Source organism: Cyanistes caeruleus, chromosome 13, assembly GCF_971803275.1.
Source record: "Cyanistes caeruleus chromosome 13, bCyaCae1.hap1.1, whole genome shotgun sequence".
Taxonomy (NCBI): Eukaryota; Metazoa; Chordata; class Aves; order Passeriformes; family Paridae; genus Cyanistes; species Cyanistes caeruleus.
Window position 1 is genome coordinate 5,735,545 of NC_141713.1, and position 18,432 is coordinate 5,753,976.

Consider the following 18,432-nt stretch of genomic DNA (forward strand, 5'->3'; position numbering starts at 1 on the left):
AGATGAGCCTGAACTGAAAAAACTCCTCCCTAATCTGTGGGAAGGCATAAAATAATCCTGGGTTTGACCTGAAGAGCTGGAGACCAGCAGAGCCAGTGCCTTGTTTTGATCTCTGATCACTCAGGGACTGTATTTAGCAGTGTCAGCCAAACCAGTATCTGTAACTTTCTTAAAAATGTGTATTTCATAATCAAAATTAATCTGTGTATTTCTGTCAGTGTCAGTAAATGGTTTTGATTGTGGAAATATTTGTTTTTAAAACAAAAATTTTAATCCACACAAGTGGAAACCAAAAATATTTTAAATATGCTTCTTTTTTTTTCAGTGACCTTCGTTTTCCAATTTATGCTTAAAACAAAACAAAACAAAAAATTCCAAATATTTCATTTTGAATATAAAAAACCTTAGACTTGTTTAAAAACAATGTAAGGCATTTTTATATAAGGAAGGGAACAGAAAACCCAAACAAATCCATTTCACAGTGACCCACAATGAAATGTATTCCCAGTTTTTCATTTGGCCAGTGACCTTGAAAATCATAACTCCAGTTTAGGGTCTGTCTGTCTCTCCTCTAAGTGACAGCTAATGAATCAGATATATGTCCTGGCACAGAATTAGAGCTACATCCTTTTGATAGTACAACTTCTACAGACGTTACTTACACAAACTCACATTCTTCCTCTGCTTGAGGTAATAATTTTTCTGATGGTGTTGTTCTGTAACCAACTCCAGCATTTAACTTGTGCACTGTGTTTAAAGAGGGAACCCAGCTGCATTGTTGGGCTTTTTTACAACCTCTTTCCAGGCTGCATCTGCACTGCTAATGAATAGTGACATCAAGCACATAAATTAGACTGTAGGCTGAAGATAATTAAATTGAGAAAGTTGACAAAAATAAACTGTATCAACTAAATCCCCATTTGCAAATTATTGTATGCAGTCTTCAAGGTTTCAGCAGAACAATGGATACAAGGGGAGGAATACAGCAAGGTTTAAATTTCACAGGGATAATTTGATATTCTATCTGCGCTGTGAGCAAGTCATGTTGCATCAGATCAAATCCTGATTTCATTTCATTGTGAAAAAAAATCTATTGTTGCCACTCTTTCCCCTACTTCTTCATTATGAGGATGTAATTTATCGAAGTGCCCCTGAGAGTTTGCAGCGGGGAATGGCTGTAGCTTTATATATTTCAAATAGCTTCTTTGTTGCGGAGTGCTAGTGGTTAATAGGAAGATAATGAAAATATGGAAATTAAATTAATTTGGTGCCAGGGCTGAAAAGAATACTCTCTTTAATTTGCAGTACGGCAAGGTTATGAAAAAAATTTGAAGAAAGAAAAAGGAAATGTGATTGCTGCATTCTTCTAGGGAAGCTGGTAGGGTGGGGATTATCCTGAGCTTGGAGAGAAATCAAGTGCTTTGCATATCGCTTACTAATAGTAAGGATCTAGATTTTGGATAGCATGGGAAAAAATGTGAGTTAAACAGCATGATATGGGTAGGCAAGATATTGATCAGTGACACTCCAAAGAGGGAAACCAAAGTTTGAGTCAATAAAAAGCAAAAGAAGTGCATGGATGGCCCTAAACCCCAGCAAGATTTATTACTTTTATGAAACATAAGTTCTAATTAAAGGCAAAGTCCTTTCTGGCTTTTTCAGACTACTCCCAATTAGCTCAGGGAATTCAAAATTCATTATTGGTGCCAGATACTAGTTTCTGAATTGAGAAGAACTTTACAAGACCGTGTGAAGTCGTATTCCTGGGCGTGAGCACCAATGGAAGACAGAGCACAACCCATGGGATGTGCTGGGGTATCAGCAATTCCTGCTGGTCAAGGTCACAGCTGCTGGATGCCATCCTACACTCAGCATGGTTCCCTTCACTGGGTCAGCACAGAGCCACGACCTCCATTCCAGCAAGTCAGCTAACCCTTGAATGGGCCTGCTCCACCCCATCCCAACACTGTGGGGGCTCTAAGAGTCCAACAAACTCAGATTCACCACTGAAGCCCCTCCATGAAGACTGAAACAAACCAACTCACCCCCACAGACATCAAAGCACGTTTCTCGCTTACCCAGTATGATCACATTGCTCACTGAGGTGCTTAGCACAACATTTCCCTCACCCTCTGATTAAATAAATATCCTGACGGCCTTGGAGAGAGATGTGACACACCAGCTTGCATCCTTTATGATTCTGGCAGGCAGTTAGCAGAGTGCTAAGTGAAACACTGATCACTCAGGCAGACAAAACACTACTGCTATCCAAAATCGTGTTTTTCTCATTGCAGACACAAGCCAGATATATTAAACCTGTAAATATGATGATGATCAATAATGCTGTGATTCTGTGCCTGCTCCCAGCTGCTGTTAGGAGCCTGTTGAGGCACCTGTGGCTGCAGCCCCCTCACTCAGACACATTGGGAATCCTCTGTTGTTGTCACCTGCTGACACCCTGCAAGCCATGGGTCTGAATTTCCCAGTGCTGCACCTACCTTGGATTTATAGTGCTCACATGCACCCATATCTTTTATACAGTCAAACATTATCAACATGCCAGGGGTTCTAAAACTGCAGTAGAGACTGTCCAAACAACTGCCCCATAAAGATTTCTTCCCACAGTTCCAGAAAATAAGAAATGCAGCAGATTAAGCTTGACAGCTTTTTCTTTCAAGTATGATTTCTCTATCTTGTCTTCCCCACAGGCTTCCAAGAAGTGATGCATAAATATGAATAGTAAAGAAATCTCTAAACTATGCCAATAGAACAAAAGGAATATAGAGATCATAAACCATTGTACTTCAGAAGGAAAGCCAATGACTTCCAGCCAAGTTTTCAACAGGGCAACAAACAGAGCAATTTGTTTCAGAGCTTCAAAGAGGACATGAGCTCATCTCAAAAAGCTGGCCTTGGGGTGTGGGAGAAATCCCCTCTTCCCTTATGGGCACCCAAAATCATCCATGAGCACATCTGGGACTTCCCATGGCCGAAGCAGGATGAAGCAGCAGATGGATCCACGTGAATAGAGGTGTGATTATTCCTGCTGGCAACATGGGTAGAAGTGCAGGATCGAGAGCAACATTCAGCAGAGCTGCCTTTCTCCAAGGGAAGGACACACACAGGAATCTGGAACACCCCAAACACCAGGAATCTGTCACCACCTTCAGGCACAGTCCCAGGCTCGATGGGACAAGAAGCTGAAAAGTGAAATCAAAGCAATTAGCAATTAGTGACTTTGCTAAACTTGGCCAGGATTGCAGAGCTCATTATTTCCTGATAAGCCACAGAAACAGCAGGACCACAAGTGGTAAACACCACTCTGTGGAAAGGGTACAAACAGCTATGAAAATGTTGCCAGTTTTCTTGTTGGTTTTTTTTCCTTCTTTCTCCCTCCATGACTTTCATCCTCATTTCTTAGAATCTTCCTCAGAATACTTTCAATGTGAAGCAAGCATTGGCAGGAGCTCCTCTGTACTTTTTCATTCCCTTAATGTGGAAGAGCTGCTTGTACAAACTTCCTTACACATTAGTGGAACAATTCTGGGGTTTGTGGACTAGAGAGAACCAGTGAAATCCTGGCTCCATCAAAACTAATTGCAAAACACTTGTTGTTGAAATAAATCCTGGTCCTATCTCAGAAGTAAAGAAAGAAAGAAAATATTAAAATTATGGCAGGAAACCACAGGACAGAGATCTCGTGTCTGGTAACATCACATATCAGGAGAAAACTCATGCAAGGGTTCTATGAACATTAACACTACTGTCACAGTCATTGTAATGAGAGAGTGAGATTCTGATTTACTTAAATCAGGCAAAGATATCTATCTGGTTAGCATATTTGTGAGTGCAGTACAATATATTTCAACACCGTGGTTGCAAAATAATCTTTATTTTTTTCCATGGGAGATTACTCAAACCGCGATAATGTGTTTTTTTCCAAATTAAATAGATAACTTTACAGACTGCTGGGTAATAAAATACAAATAAACACGGAAGACATACCTTATTAAAAAATTACCTTGTCATTTTTCAGGCTGTTCTTTTGATTTGCAAGTTAATATAAACCACAGCCAGTTGCCATAGGGAGGATAATTAATTATCCATCTATAAAATTAATGTTGGGGGGGTGAGGAGGCTTTCATTTGAAATATTCATGGCACATACATTCATGCAGTAGAGATGGTGTTAGTAGTCTCCCACACAGGCTGACAATTAAACAAGTGTAATTTGAGTGGGGTTTTGACTGCAGAACAGTTCTAGTGGCTCTAAAAGGTGGTCAAAAGAAGGACTCAATTTACCAGCTCTCCTGCTAAATGTAGTCACCTGTCTTCCTCTGGAAGGACAAAGAATTGCAACACTGGATCCAGACCATGAGCTCTGCAAACTGTGATCCCTGCTCTCCACCACGCTTTTGAATGGGCCAGTGCCAGTCCCAGATCCCCCAGCTGCACATCCAGAACCTTCTGAGGAACCTCCTGCTGCTCACACGGATATCCCAGGATCAGCTGCACCCAGAGGGCCCCTGGAAGCTGGCTCCAAACACGGCTGGGTGAGCACAAGACTCCCACAGATATATCTGGGCACAAAGTCAAGCAAACCTCTGTTGTATATCCCAAAGATCAGCCGAAGAGAGGTCAGTGAGAGAATTCAGTCCCCAGCCCAGTACTCAGTTTCCCACCCAGGCAAACCAGGAAGCCAGAAAAAAATAAGAGGGGATAACAATGTCCCCAAATGCTATGTGAATATTTTAAAACAGAATATTTATTGCAAAGTGAAAATTAAGGGAATTTAAACTTTGCATGAATGCTTCCCCCCAGAAGGTTTGAATAATCCATTAACGTGGAGATTTAGTTAATTTGAACCATTTTCTCTGTATCCTTTTCAGAATGTTACCATGTCTTTAAATTTGCTCTGATGTTGCTAGTGAGAAAGTAGATAGCTGTGGAGTAGTTCTTGTGACTGAATCTACTCCCACATCTACTAAAAAACTGAATAAAGTACATATATAACTAACTCATTTCACAGGACAGCAAAAAGCTGTTAAGCAAGTAGTTAATTTTGAAGTCTTATTGGGAGCAGATTTATGATGTTAAAATCATGAATATGAATATTCTTCATATTTCAAAATTATTCAGATATTATTGTTACTAATTTTGCACAATGTACTGAGGCCACCCTGACCCAAAAGAGGTCCCCATCCAAAGGCGAGAGATGACAGGAATGTGCAGAAAGAGGAAAAATTACAAGGAAATGGTGAGATCAAGATGATGAGCGTGACATGCACCTTCCACAGGCCTAATAATTATCATCAGGCAATGGTAAAAATGGACTCCAAGGCTGATAATGGCACTTGTGGGGAGGGGTGATGGTGGCTTTCCTCCAAGAGTGAAGGATTGCCTGAGAGAAAGGAGCAGAAATGTGTGATTGAAAATGTAATGAGCAGGTGATGAAGGCCAGCATTATGGGCTGATTGGAGGCAAGAACTTTGATCTTGTTTGATACAGACTGCAAGATAAGTGGGGAAGAGTCTGTGAAAGCTCTGGGAAATGAAGAAAAGCCATTTGGAGGATTAGAGAGAGGAATGAGTACATAGGTAGCACAGGCACAGTGATATATTCAGTTCCTATAACTGAGCCACACGGCGTCTGTCAAAGTCAGAGGAAAAATGATGTTGCTGAAATTAAATAAAAGCTACCACCTGGACACAAGTTTTATTTAAACTAGTAGACAGAACAGGCTGCTCCCTCAAATATTACACAGGACCCAGACAAAATGTGGATGTAAGATTTTCAGAGCTACAGGAATCTAAACACTGCCTGGACAGGAGACATCTGTAATGAGCAAAAACATGATGGTGATGTTTCAACCATAAAGGCATTTGGGACTGAGTTAAGAAAATTTCAACAATCTTGATCTGATGTCTAGACACTCACAAGGAGCTGTTGGAGGCCCATATTTTAGTTTGGCAGGAAGGTCTGCAGAAGACAGTTGGATGAGCTGTCACACAGAGACAACAGCATCATCCTGTCCACGCTTTCACTTGCGTGACTGCCTTTTCCTGCCACAGAACTGCCTGTGCCCAGACAGAACCAGCCAGAGATGCTCTTCTCCCCATCATGTTTTCAAGCTGTCAGGGCTTCACTTTGACAAATATTCCAGTGGGAATAGCATCACGGTGTCTCACAGTAAGAATAACTGCAATCATCTGTGAAGTGCCTTAGAAAAAAAGACAAAGCTCTACTGCATTATTTGGGCTCTTTCTGGAGAGGACATCAACTGCAGTAAGAGTGTTATTAATTATATCTCATAAAAGAAGGAGAACTACTCTGGATGATAAAATGTTATTTTTTCCTGTTAGTTTTTTCACACTATTTTAGAAGTAAATAAATGAGGCTGCCATTCTGAGAAAGAAGCCACAGTTTATTGCCATAATTAAGCCTCTATTTATCACAAAACTTCTGGTTCACCCTCCCCTTACACTAAAATTACCTTATAAATAAGAATCTGAAGATCCAAATCCCACTTAACTCTGCAGTGATTCATTTGCTAAACTACTGTTACCTGAGGGTTGACATATTTTAAACCACACTGAAATAATTACTTGTCCTTGTGGTGTTTCCTGATGTTGGAAGCAAAACAGAAGAGTTGCCAATAGCTCTACAGCAGGACAGGTGAGAGCCCACCCCTGTTTCTACAGGAGCCAGCTCCTTAAGTGAGAAATTCTCACTCATCAGGAGCTGCTTGGGCAGGATAAGTAAAGCAGAAGAGAAAAATTGTGAGTTCCACCACTGATCCAATGGGTGACAGTGTCCAGCCCTGGGGATGTTTGCTGTGACAGTCTCCATTTTTGCCTCTGAAAGGGCCTCTATCCATTTACCAAAAATATTTCTGTGCAATACCTTATCCCTGATTGTTAAGGTGGCATTTACAAAATGCCATAAGTCCTGGATGAAATGTGTCAGGATGACAGCTTCACTGATGGAAATCTCCTTTTCTGACCCTTAGGATTCATACAATCTGGAAAACAAAGATACTAAGGTGTCAAGGATTTGGAAGTTTAACTACCTGATTTGTAAGCACAATTAGGTATTTTCATTCCATAATATCATGGAATTTCAGCCTGTAGACAGAGACAGTTGCAGAAAAGCCTTGTGAAGATAGATAATAGGAGCCTAAAATGTGTACCACTATTTGGCAAGCCTATCAGAACCCTCTGCCCAGAGCAGTACTCACATTATCATTTACTTCTGCTACCTCTGAAATCCATGCCCAGCTACTTCTATCAATATTTTTCCCAGCTGAGAGTTGCTAGATCCAGCTCAGGAAGAAATTCATCATTAACAATGCTGCCCATGACTACTCTTTAGTTTCTTTTGCAACAGCTTTTCCCATTTTCCCAGATTCTTCCAGCAGTGTTGTGGCTGGAGATGCCCAGCCTGCAGTGACCAGGGCCCTGTGATATGAACCTACTAACCTGAAAAGGAGAAAACAATTGAGTTCATATGGACAGCATCACTAATCACATTGCTCATCTGCTGCTCCTCTCACCACCATAAAGAATTTTTCAAAGACATGGTGAAGGCTCATTAGCAAACACTGCATGGATGAAAAAACCCAGAAGCCCACTGTTCATCAGCTTATACTTACACTGGGAGCAAAGAGAGGTCTTCAAATATCTGCCTCAGCTACTCAATCAACAAAGGATTTACTTTCAAAAAAAAGAAAAAAAAAATAATTTGCAGGACAATGTCATATTATCCAGCAAGGACACAGTTCTGTTCTACTGGATTAGAGGGTGGCTGTCCTTGCTCACTCACCCCTCACAGCAACACACTCTCACCTTCTCTTGGCAGTAACTCAGCAATACAGGCCCATAGTAACACTAAGTTAATGTCTGGTTAAGCCAGACAAGAAATGGAAACATGACACTGTGTTTTCTGGACAAATTGAAATTTCACTCCTGGTCCTTTGAAAACCTGAACACCAACTACTCCATTCACTCTGCCCTGCATGGCTAGTGGATAGATGTGAGCAGCAAACCACAGTCTCCCTCAAACAGGATGGATGCTCAGCACTGCAGAGCTGGAGCATTTAATTTCTCATCCACAGGCAGAGTCAGCAGAGAGAGCAGCTCTTCTTCCCCACCTTCACCTCCTTGGCAGAAGGGACCAAAGGAGTCTCATGCTGAACCATGGCTTACTCTTCTGGCTGAAGAACCATGGAATGAACCATGGCATTGATTTACAAGTGTCTACAGGGACTTGCCAAGCAGTGAATTGGTTGGGGTGTATCTGAAAATCTAAGGCCATAATTCAATACTTAACCTGTCCAAGGAACAGCTCAAAAATATTCCTTCCATAAAGGCCCAAAACATACATGCTGTTAAACCTAAAATTGGCATTCCCCTGAATTTTGTTTCATGACTGACAGATGCAATTCATCTTCCCAATTCTAGCAGCCAGAAAGGGTATAAAAAGAGGGATAAAAAAAGATGAAAAGTTGGCAGAATAAAGTGGTGAGAGGTACCAGCTTGTCTTGCATGGATGAATTATTATAAACCTCTCTATCATTGGTATTTCTGAAAGATTTCTATATTACATTCCAAAGGCTTTCCATTTCAAACCATTCTTAAAGGTTTTTTTAATTATTATTATTATTACTATTATAATAAATCAACCTGTAGATGAGAAAATCCCCCTAAGATTAATACCTCCAGTGTTAAATCAGATTTTAAGTTGTGTAATTGGCCAAATGACTAAGCCATGTCTGTATTTCAGCATTGCACTCTCTGAGACAACAATTCATACACGAGTTTAATCATAAGATAATAGAGTTGTATGTGACCAAAACAGTGTAATTATATATCAAAAAGTACTATGGAGAAGACTGTGATCCCATAGTAAACATGCTTCCCTACACAAACCCACCCCACAGGAAATATCCATAAAAAACCAGTTTTTTATATAGGAAGAGTACCTTGGATAAACTGGTTAAAAAAATAAAAATCCTCAGTCCTCAGGATTTCCAAAAATCTTGCAGATTTTTGCTGAAAATTAAATACCCCTTCATCTCATGACAGACACTAACAAGCTTGATTTCCTTCTTTATAAGTGTCATCAAACCCAGAAATATTGATTTCCAGTTTGGACAACCGGTGTCAGATGCAGCACTGTGCTTTCATGTAAAATTCATCACAGAAATCCTTGCAGCCTTCTGATTAAGGTCTGTATATATCTGCCTGCTAATAAGTGGAATTACTTATTCTCCCTCAGAATTATAAATAGTTGTTGACTAAACATCAGCTTTTAGTAATCAAATGCAAATAATCTCTTCTCAATATGAAAATTGTTTCTGACATGAAGTAATGTATGAATCAGGCTCTTCCAAATGAGCATTTTTCCACTCCAATTCAACATGGAGAGTTATGCTCTTGTGGTCTGCTGTACCCTCAGTAATTACACCTAACTCTACCATTGGGTCAGAAATCATCTTTACTTTGAGGGTTTGTGTCCATATCCACATGGACAAGTCAGATGATCTCAGAGCTTTCGTTCAGATCCACACATTGTGGGTGCCCCATTCCTGTTCAAAGTCACACTGAGCAGCCTGGGTTAGTGGAATTTGTCTGCTCACGGCAGGGGAGGTAGAACCAGATTATTATTAAGGTCCTCTCCAACTTATTTTTAATTAATTTATTAATTAATGAACCTACATTAATTACGTTCCAGAGGTTTAAGCAAAAGAGGAGGGAATCAGAAAAGTGGAGTTAGCTTCTGAAGGAATTACCAAGCCAAAAATGTAACTGCCTTTCTTGCCATCTGCCCTGAGAATGCAAAAAAGCAGCTTAAGCATGAAAAGAACAAAAACTCCTTTCCAAGAGCAGCAAATAAGACACCCCTAAAAGTATCCACACCCAGAAAGGCACCTGTGTAAACCCTTAATTCTTTGTGAAACTACATTGTCTTCCACTCCATATTCTGGCTTTTGTGCACCACACTGACATCCCAAGCTCTCCCAGTGCATTGTCCTGCAAGCTCAGGGGTCTCATTCAGAGCTGTGGATCCAGAGCATCTTGGCATGGATGAAAGGGACAGTGCATTATTTTAGTTTCTTTGGTGACTGGGTCCGTCCATTTACTCAGACTTTTACCTTCCCATGTAGAAGTGGTGAATATTTGACAGATATTTATGAATAATTTCAAGATGTGCAGATAAAAAATATAACACAGGTGCATGTTGTTATTTCTCATAATTAGAGGAAAGGGTTCCAAGAGTTTCTAGGATCTAAAACAGCTGCTAATGACCTCTGGCAAACCACTCATATTTGCTGGTTTCCACACATACACTTAACGTGATCCAGAGCTTTAAGAGAGAGCTATAAAGTGGAACCAGTAAGTAACAAACAGCTCATGTTAAAAATTGTCCTGAAAGTGGACAAGACACAAGGAGAACTAAATAGTTTGAGACCATGAAATAGCTGGGAAAACTGTGAGATGATTCAAAAAAGAGATTTAAAACCTAGATATAATTCCTGACTGCTAGATACTTTGTTTCATCATTGGAAAATTCCACAAGGAAAGAAACTCAGCAGACATGAAGGAATGGGAGCACCTCAGTTTGCTACCGAAAGCTGATGTGAAATGGTTCACACAGATGTGTTAGCAGATACAAGTTTACACCAAGACAACATCTCTGAATGCATGATCTCACTGCCTATAAAATTACTTGCAATAGCGGGAGGGAGAGGGAACAGGGAGGAAGGATGACTGCAGATTATCTCATGGAGATGCTCAGAAACACTAATCAGGTTCAGCTACCTCACCAGACACTCTGGTTTGCACAAGAGAGTTTTCCCAGTACATTAAAAACAAACATATAACCAGAGGGAAATCAAATGAAGAGAAATTTGATTAGAACTGGAACAAAGAGAGATGAGTGGCCTGTAAGAGTGTCCAGCCCCAAGAGTCTATAACATCAGACATTTTGCAATGTAAAAGAGGCAAGTGGATTGTGTGAGATAGCAGGAGATAGGATCATGAAACCATCAGCAATTGTGTGCAGGTGCAGGATTAGGTAACCACCAGCAGTTGCACATAGCTGCAGGGAGAGGCTCTTTGTTCCTTAAATTACCTGTGGTACCCATTATCTTTGGGATGAATTTGGCTAGAGACTCAGAGAATGCAGAAGGTGCCATCTCAGCTAAATGAAGAGATCCTGTCTCTTTTCCAGTAGCTTGTCTATGAAATAACTGGTTGCTATTCCATGGACTAGCTCCTCTCAAGGCTCTGATCAAACCCTAAAGCATTTCTGGAAAGCAAAGAAGAGAATTAAAAAGCATACATTATTCCAATAAAATTCCATGCCATCCAAAAATGTACCTGGTAGGTGCCCATTCCTTGCTGGTAGGCTGAGAGTCATCGGGGCAGCCGAGTTAAGGTTGGATGATGAAAACTCTTGTGAGTACCTGAATGAACACAAGACACAGAGAAGGTGGATTTTAAAAGGATTTTCATTCAAGTAGAAACTGGAATTTATCTCCCTGAAAATGTTGTTTCCAATCATTATAAAATGACTCAAAGGCAAATGGGGAAATAAATCTGATTTGAGAGCCCAGAGCTGTTTGCCACAAGCTGAAGTTAAAACAGTTTGTGACAGAAGCAGCATTGCTATATCAACAGCCTAGCAGGGTTTTATTAACACATACACAACCTCATTACAGCCTTAATCAATCTCAGCTCAATCAGATATTGCATATTTTATAAGACAGACCATCATGGAGAGATCACCCAGAGAGCCTTAGCAGAGCAAGCAATAGGGCAGGTTTTATGTTTACTGTCATGGGATTACTTTCAAAGAAATAATCCAAGAAGCTTGAGGGACTATTTCACACCCAAATCCCAGTGTGGAACACCATAAATTCCTTCTCTTGACTCCACTTTCAACCTAACCTCCTAAAGCGACTCTCACTCCTGCTCTTCTCAAGCACAGACAGCCAAAGAAGCAGTGTCACACATTCTCTCCCCACACCATTCCAGCATTTTGGCATGGAGATTTTTTTTTCCCAATTACTATTAATACACTTATTGTTGCTATATTTTGGCAGGTTTTGTGGCTTTGGGGTTTTCTTTTTAGTTTTGTTGTCTTGTTTGGTTTTATTTTTTTTCCTATCTGGAACCTCTTGTCTTAAGTACCAGTTTAGTTATTGCCTGAGAGGGCCATCTGAACATGCAGTCCCAAAATCCAGCTCTCTCTTTGGCAGGTCACTCAGCCAAGTTTTGGCTATAAACCCAAGTCCCTTCGTGGTTGGGTTATTCTCCCCTTTTCTGCTCCTCTCTCAAAGCACTTCTCAGATGTGTAGCTTATCCTGGAGATCTCTCCATGAGGCCTCTCCACCCAGCTCTTCCCTCCAGCTAGGGCATACTGCAGTCTGGTGCCAAAATCAGCAAGATGCAGCTTGTGAAAAAGCACTGTTTATTTTCTAGGGGAATAACTGGAACCTGTCTTTTCACTTCCACCCTCCTAAAGGCTACAGACATCCCAAGCACCCACTCATGCCTTTCTAGCTACACTGAACTCTGCTGAAGGAACCCACAAGAGGGTTCTGGGGATGGTGCACACAAAAAGAGCTGGGGTCCACTTGAAATATCTGCAGGGCCCTAAACATTTGATTTTTGTACTGAACTCTTTAGGAAATAACAATCTAGCATTCACCCAAGGCTATGTCAAAAGACAGATGGCCCATACAAGAGCTGCAAAACATTTTCTCTGTGAACATTTATACTGTAAAGCCCTGACTGTTTATTGTACAGGTTAATGAAGCTGTGAAGAGAACATGGTCTTGCTGAGATTATTGCTTCTGGGCAACACAGAGCACCAGCCATTCTTAATCCAAACGAAAGGCATGACAGATAGACCAATTAAAAGTGTTTCCAAACAAGCTTTGAGACACAGGGCAGCTGTAACGTGACTATTTTTTCTAATCCCCCTATCCTACAAACACTATCTAATTGCAGTGCCTAGCAGCCTCTGAAGTCAGCACTCAAAGAGATTTGCAGTGCATTGCTCCTAAATCAACTCAGTCCAGTCACATGACCCAGGCTCATACAGAAGCCAAAAAATCCCCATCAGAGAAAATTTGCTGCTTTTTAATTTCTTTCTTGCCTCAGCAGCCAAAGATTACTTCTGAATGCTGTCTGGGAAAAGCACAAGTATTCAGAATACTGCTGCTATCTAGTCCCCTTAGTAGAGCTCAATACCTTTCTTAAATGATCACAAAAAGCTTTTTATCCTGCAGAGAGAGTCCACATACCTTCATGGCTGTGCACATATATACACACACTGCTTGGGTAACTCTCCCATAAATATTTTCTCTGCTTTGGTATAATATCATACAAAGGTGCATCATAAAATACTCTCTGAGAGAGAAGTTTTGTTCTCAGGTATGTGGTTTGCCTTTGTCTAGAGGCACAGAAAATCCAAAAAGGAGAGGGGACCAGATACAACCTCTGTTTATACAATCTTGGGTTTATTATTAAACAAGCAGAGAAAAACAAAAAGAAATAAAAGGTTTTCTCTCTTAAATCTTCAGTAATCATTTATATTCCTTTACAGATTCTTACCTAGAGGAATAGAACGGGTACCTGTAGGACTCAGCAGAATAGGGGCCTCTACTAGATGCAGAAAATGGAGCTATGCCTGAAACTACATCATTCCCACCATCCCAGAATACAGACTAAACTCACTAAATAGGTGTTGGTCAGTGAAAGGCAGGAAACTACATTCTCACCCTTGCAGTAGATTCTACCTGCTATTGTAGGCAGGTTACACTAAGCACAATAAAATGCTTCCAACTCTTGGCTCACCTTTTTTTTCCTTGACTGGTGCATCTATTTTGCAAGTTTGGGCTGCTCCAGATCTTACTGGAGAAGTTGAGCAGAGCTCAACGTTCCTAGTTTCAAACAGGTATTAAGTCCTGATGAGCATTAATAAATGTAAATAGTAGTAAGTTTTTTAAGTACCAAAAGAGGAACAGACCAGCTTCATGAGGAGCTCCTGATCCTGCATGACCACACCTGAAAATCCTCAGGGAGGACTTGAACCCAGGGGGACCAGGCTTTAAGTGAAGGGAAATCTGCATTGGAACTTGCCTCAGACTCAATCAATGTCTTTAAATCCAACAAGGCAAATCCTTGGATTTTTTCACTGTTCATCAGTGACATCAGTTCAGGATGTCACAGAGTCTCACTGGAATATGCCTCTGTTCATCTCAGCTCCCTGGCTGTGCTGCTGCTATATTTATCTTTGCTGCTGTCTGTCATTCAGGTGTCAGCTTGCTCAGAACAGGACTGACACAAACTGCAGAGTTACCATTTTCTTAAAAGATTCTTTCTCAAGCTATGCTTTACTTTAGCATTCCTTCAGCAGTGGCCTCAAATTATTTTGTTTTCCCACAGACTGGGAGACACTGCTAAAGGAATATCAAAAATGTGGAATTTAAACACGTGGTCTCCTCAATTCATGGATTAACCAATCACAGAAAAATAAAACTGGCATCTGAGCTGCACACTGCTGTTGCTTTATGATGCATTTAACCCAGTCTCCCTAATCTCATATTCCATTAATAGAATAACCAAGATCATAATTTGAGGCAGCTCCAAAGACAAAAGCTTGCTGGCTCCAGGTGCTAATGGGATATTATTTCAATGAGAAAATTGAATAGATATATAGAGAAAATGAAATAAATGTATACAGCATTGCATTCATTTTATGTGGGAATTTCTTAAGGAAAAAATACCTTTTCTGTAGAGCATGTTGTTTTAGAGGTAGGTTTTTTCCATTAAAATATATTCCCTCCCATCTTCGTGGCTCTTCTCCTCAGATTTTTCTGGTTTTCTTTGCCCAAAGGTGCTGGCTCCTTTTCTCTGGCTTAGCCCTCTATGGGTTTCAAGATTATTCCAAGTTGTTTTTCTACAGCCTTCTGGATCATGTTAGGAAAAGGTGCTTTAAAAACATGTTAAAATAATGTTATTTTTAAATGGCGTTCAGGACTGACAAAGGCAGTGGACTGACTGACAATCCAATTTGTTTCCATTAGGAATACATTAACAGTGGGCCAGTCAAAAGCATGTAGAAAATGTTTATTGACCTTTCCATGTAAATATCTGTCATTAGCTTTTCTTTAATACAACCAGGCTCCAAACCACGTGTACTTTTCAGCTCCTTCCCATTCAAGCAGTCATTTACTCTTCACCTTGCATGTGTGTGGAGGAGCACCAAGGCCAGAGCCAAGCAGGAGAAGTTGTACCTGAGCTGTCAAGGAGCCCATTCCCTGGGAGCAGCCTGGAGGCAAAGACCCCAGGCACAGAAGTGTCTCCACACACACCTCTACACCTTGGCCAAACTCATTTGGTGAGGTTTTGCTGGAACAGGAGTTTGATCATGCCAGGAGGTGAAGTAAAGCATGAGCATTGTACCCTGCTGCCTCATGCTCAGGGGACAGCTTCCCCCGCTTAGCCTCACAGAGTTAAACCATAATCAAATCTTGACAAGGCAGGTTCAGGCATGAAAACCCAGAGCAGGAGGAAATCCATCCACAAAGAGGGCAAAGGCAATCAAACAGAACAGCCCTCACCAAAGCACTGCCACGATGGCAATGGAATGCTGCCCAAACCATCCTTGGCTACTCCTGAAAGCAAACTTGCTCCCTCTACTCTCTGCCATGGGTTTGGACAACCTCATGGCTCAGAGCTGGGATGTCACATCAACTGTGACTTCAGCTGGCTTCCAGAGACACAAAAGATTCAACATTTGCTCACAGTCAAGCCCCAAAAGGAGCTGGGCAGGTTTCACACACACAAAGAGCCACAGCAGGACAGCACTGGCTCTTGGCCATCAGCTCACCCCTGCAGCAGAGAGAAAAGCACAGAAATCCCTTTCACACCCCTGGGTTTTTCAAGGGTGTGTTTCTTCCTGACTTGCCTCCTCTGCTTTCAAACCACACAAACCTGAACTTCCTCCCTGGCTGTGTGTTCAGTGTGTTCCATTGTGCCTTCATTGTTGGGAATTGTTTGCTAATTTCTGGGCAGTAACTCCACTTTCCACACGGCTGGGATTATGTCAAGGGGGCAGAGATGATACAGAGCCTTTAGTAATTCACTTCTCAACAGGGGAGCTCTTTGATTTAATTACAAAAGTTTGTGCTGTGCTGCGAGCTCTGAATTTCTCCATACCACAACTTCGAAATTTTAAAAAGATTGCTATCAACATTGCTATTAAAACACAGTTTCTGCTCTCAGAAGAGGAGAAATCTGTCCTAACACAATAAACTACTGATTGTTTTGAAAGCTTGAGTTGAAAGATATATTACTGCTAGCCCCTGGACAAAACTTAAGAGACCCAATAGTATCTGAATTTCACATGCCTCATATCGAGAAAAAAAATACACTTTTTCAAATAAAACTGGTCATTTTTTAGAAAACCATTTACAAAGATACCAACAAAGAGGGTGAGATTCAAGACATGTGCTGAAAAACTGGCTTCTTGGTACTTCCTGAAGTCTCTTCCACTTCCTGATCCAAACTCCATCAGTTCCAATACCATCAGAAGAGATTTCCATCTCTTTCATTAAGGGGAAGCCACTGCCACGTGTAGCTCTAAAATTTAGCCTATATGATGCATGGTAAAAAAGGGTTCTGAACTACATGGAGAGCATTCAGAATCAGCACTTCAAAATATGATATAAGGAAGGTACAACAACATATCCAGCTACAGTAAACCCAGAAAAAAGTAGTCTCACTCCCACAAAATTCCTTTGCATTGTTTCAGCAATTTTAAAAGAGAATAAAAATATAAATAATGCAAATTTAAAAAATATTAATAACTACTTGGGTTCTTATATCTTTTAGCTCCTGAGTGCATTTGCCCCATCACTGTCACATCCAAGGTGTGGCTCTGAGCTCCATGGCTCCAGCCAGCTCCTCTTGCTGTTCATAGGGTGCACAATCCCACCCTGTCCACCCAAGCCCCAGCCAGCTGAGGACTCCTTTTGGCCTCAGAGGCAGCTGTATTGCCAAAATCTCACACAATACTTAACAAGAAAACGTATTGCAAATAATCAGTGCATCTGACAAGCAGGAAAAGGGTCACAGCTCTGAGAAATGGGTTCCCAGTGCATTCCCTTCACACATGCAACCTTGTTCTCCCCAGCTGAGCAGCTGGGAGCCAGCTGAAATATAAGAACCTCTCCCCTCCAGACTGTGCTCTCTATTCGGGGTTTAAGACAATTACACAGTTATTTGGTGTAAGAAAAGTCAGTCAAGGGGGAGACAAATTGTTTTATTTCTCACCCAGCTACATAATAGATTTCTAGGAGTGCTAACTCATCTGTCTTCCCACTATTTTACTTTCATTATAAGGTTGGGAATGGGGAGTCATTTTTCACAAGAAGGATCTTTAACTGGTTAGAAATTAAACTGCCCAAACGGGTGCGTCCTGCAGAATGGAACATCTATTATCTGGGGCCCATGGCTTTGGTTGTACCTTATTTATCATCACAGCAGGTCCTTCTCCAAACCCATCCTCACTCACAAAGCTCCCAAGATACAAAGACAAGTGAAAGACTTGTGACAGCGAGACAAAAAGGTCCAAATCCAAACCCTCATTATGAAATAAAGCAGTAGAATATCAAAACTGAGCAGCTGTGCTAACAGGACTGTCTTCCAGAGCAGCCCCATCCTCCCAGGCTGAGTGGGCAGATGTGTCTTTCATCATCCCCAGCCTCCCCACCTCAATACATCCTCCACTCCACTGCTGCTGCCAAGCTCCTGTCCTGTAAGCAATAAACAACACGTGGGCATCCCGTGTGACCGGTCCCAAGCGGATCAAAGCCATCAACACTTCCACAAGCAGTTTCCTGCCCCAGCATGATGGTACATTTCACCATGTTGACTGTCCCAGTCGCTGGTGAATGTCCCAGGCCCTCAGAGGACCTGAGCTGGAGCAGGTTTGGCAGCTTCTGCAGTGCAAAGTGCAGAATTATCCAACGTGCACAACTTAGTCTTCCCTAATTCTCCTTCTGAGGCTGCTCAGAAGAGACAGGACACCGTTACATTTTTACTCCTGGTGTGTAGGGAGCATTTTACTTTTTCTTGGTAATTTATCTATCTATTTATTTATTTTACTTCTTTCTACAGCAGGCAACTGAGCTCTGCTTCATCCTCTGAGATCTTTAAAGCATGAGGTGGCTGCAGTGGGTATTTCATTGTAACCTCATGGGTAACACTTCCACAATGTTGTGCAGATCTCTGCACTCTGCTCCTGGCTGAAATAGAAAATTAGATTCTCAGGAAAAACAAACACATGGGATATAAGCAATGGTTCCCTGCAAGGATATTGCCACCGCAAGCAATTTGCTCTAATAGCAAACTTTAAC

The 18,432-nt window shown here is 41.2% G+C and overlaps 1 long non-coding RNA gene across 4 annotated transcripts in view; it reads right to left on the bottom strand.

Moving 5' to 3' along the window:
- Positions 1-386: 386 nt before the first annotated feature.
- Positions 387-18,432, bottom strand: part of LOC111934023 (uncharacterized) — a 118,010-nt gene continuing 99,964 nt past the window's right edge. For 2 of the 4 annotated variants that reach the window (XR_015275757.1, XR_015275745.1), the window contains exons 5-7: positions 14,797-15,002; positions 11,381-11,466; positions 387-3,200 (exon numbers count right to left, since the gene is read on the bottom strand). This is a non-coding gene — a long non-coding RNA (uncharacterized LOC111934023). The remainder of the gene's footprint in view (positions 3,201-11,380; positions 11,467-14,796; positions 15,003-18,432) is intronic. The other 2 variants (XR_015275753.1, XR_015275744.1) reach the window with 1 other exon arrangement.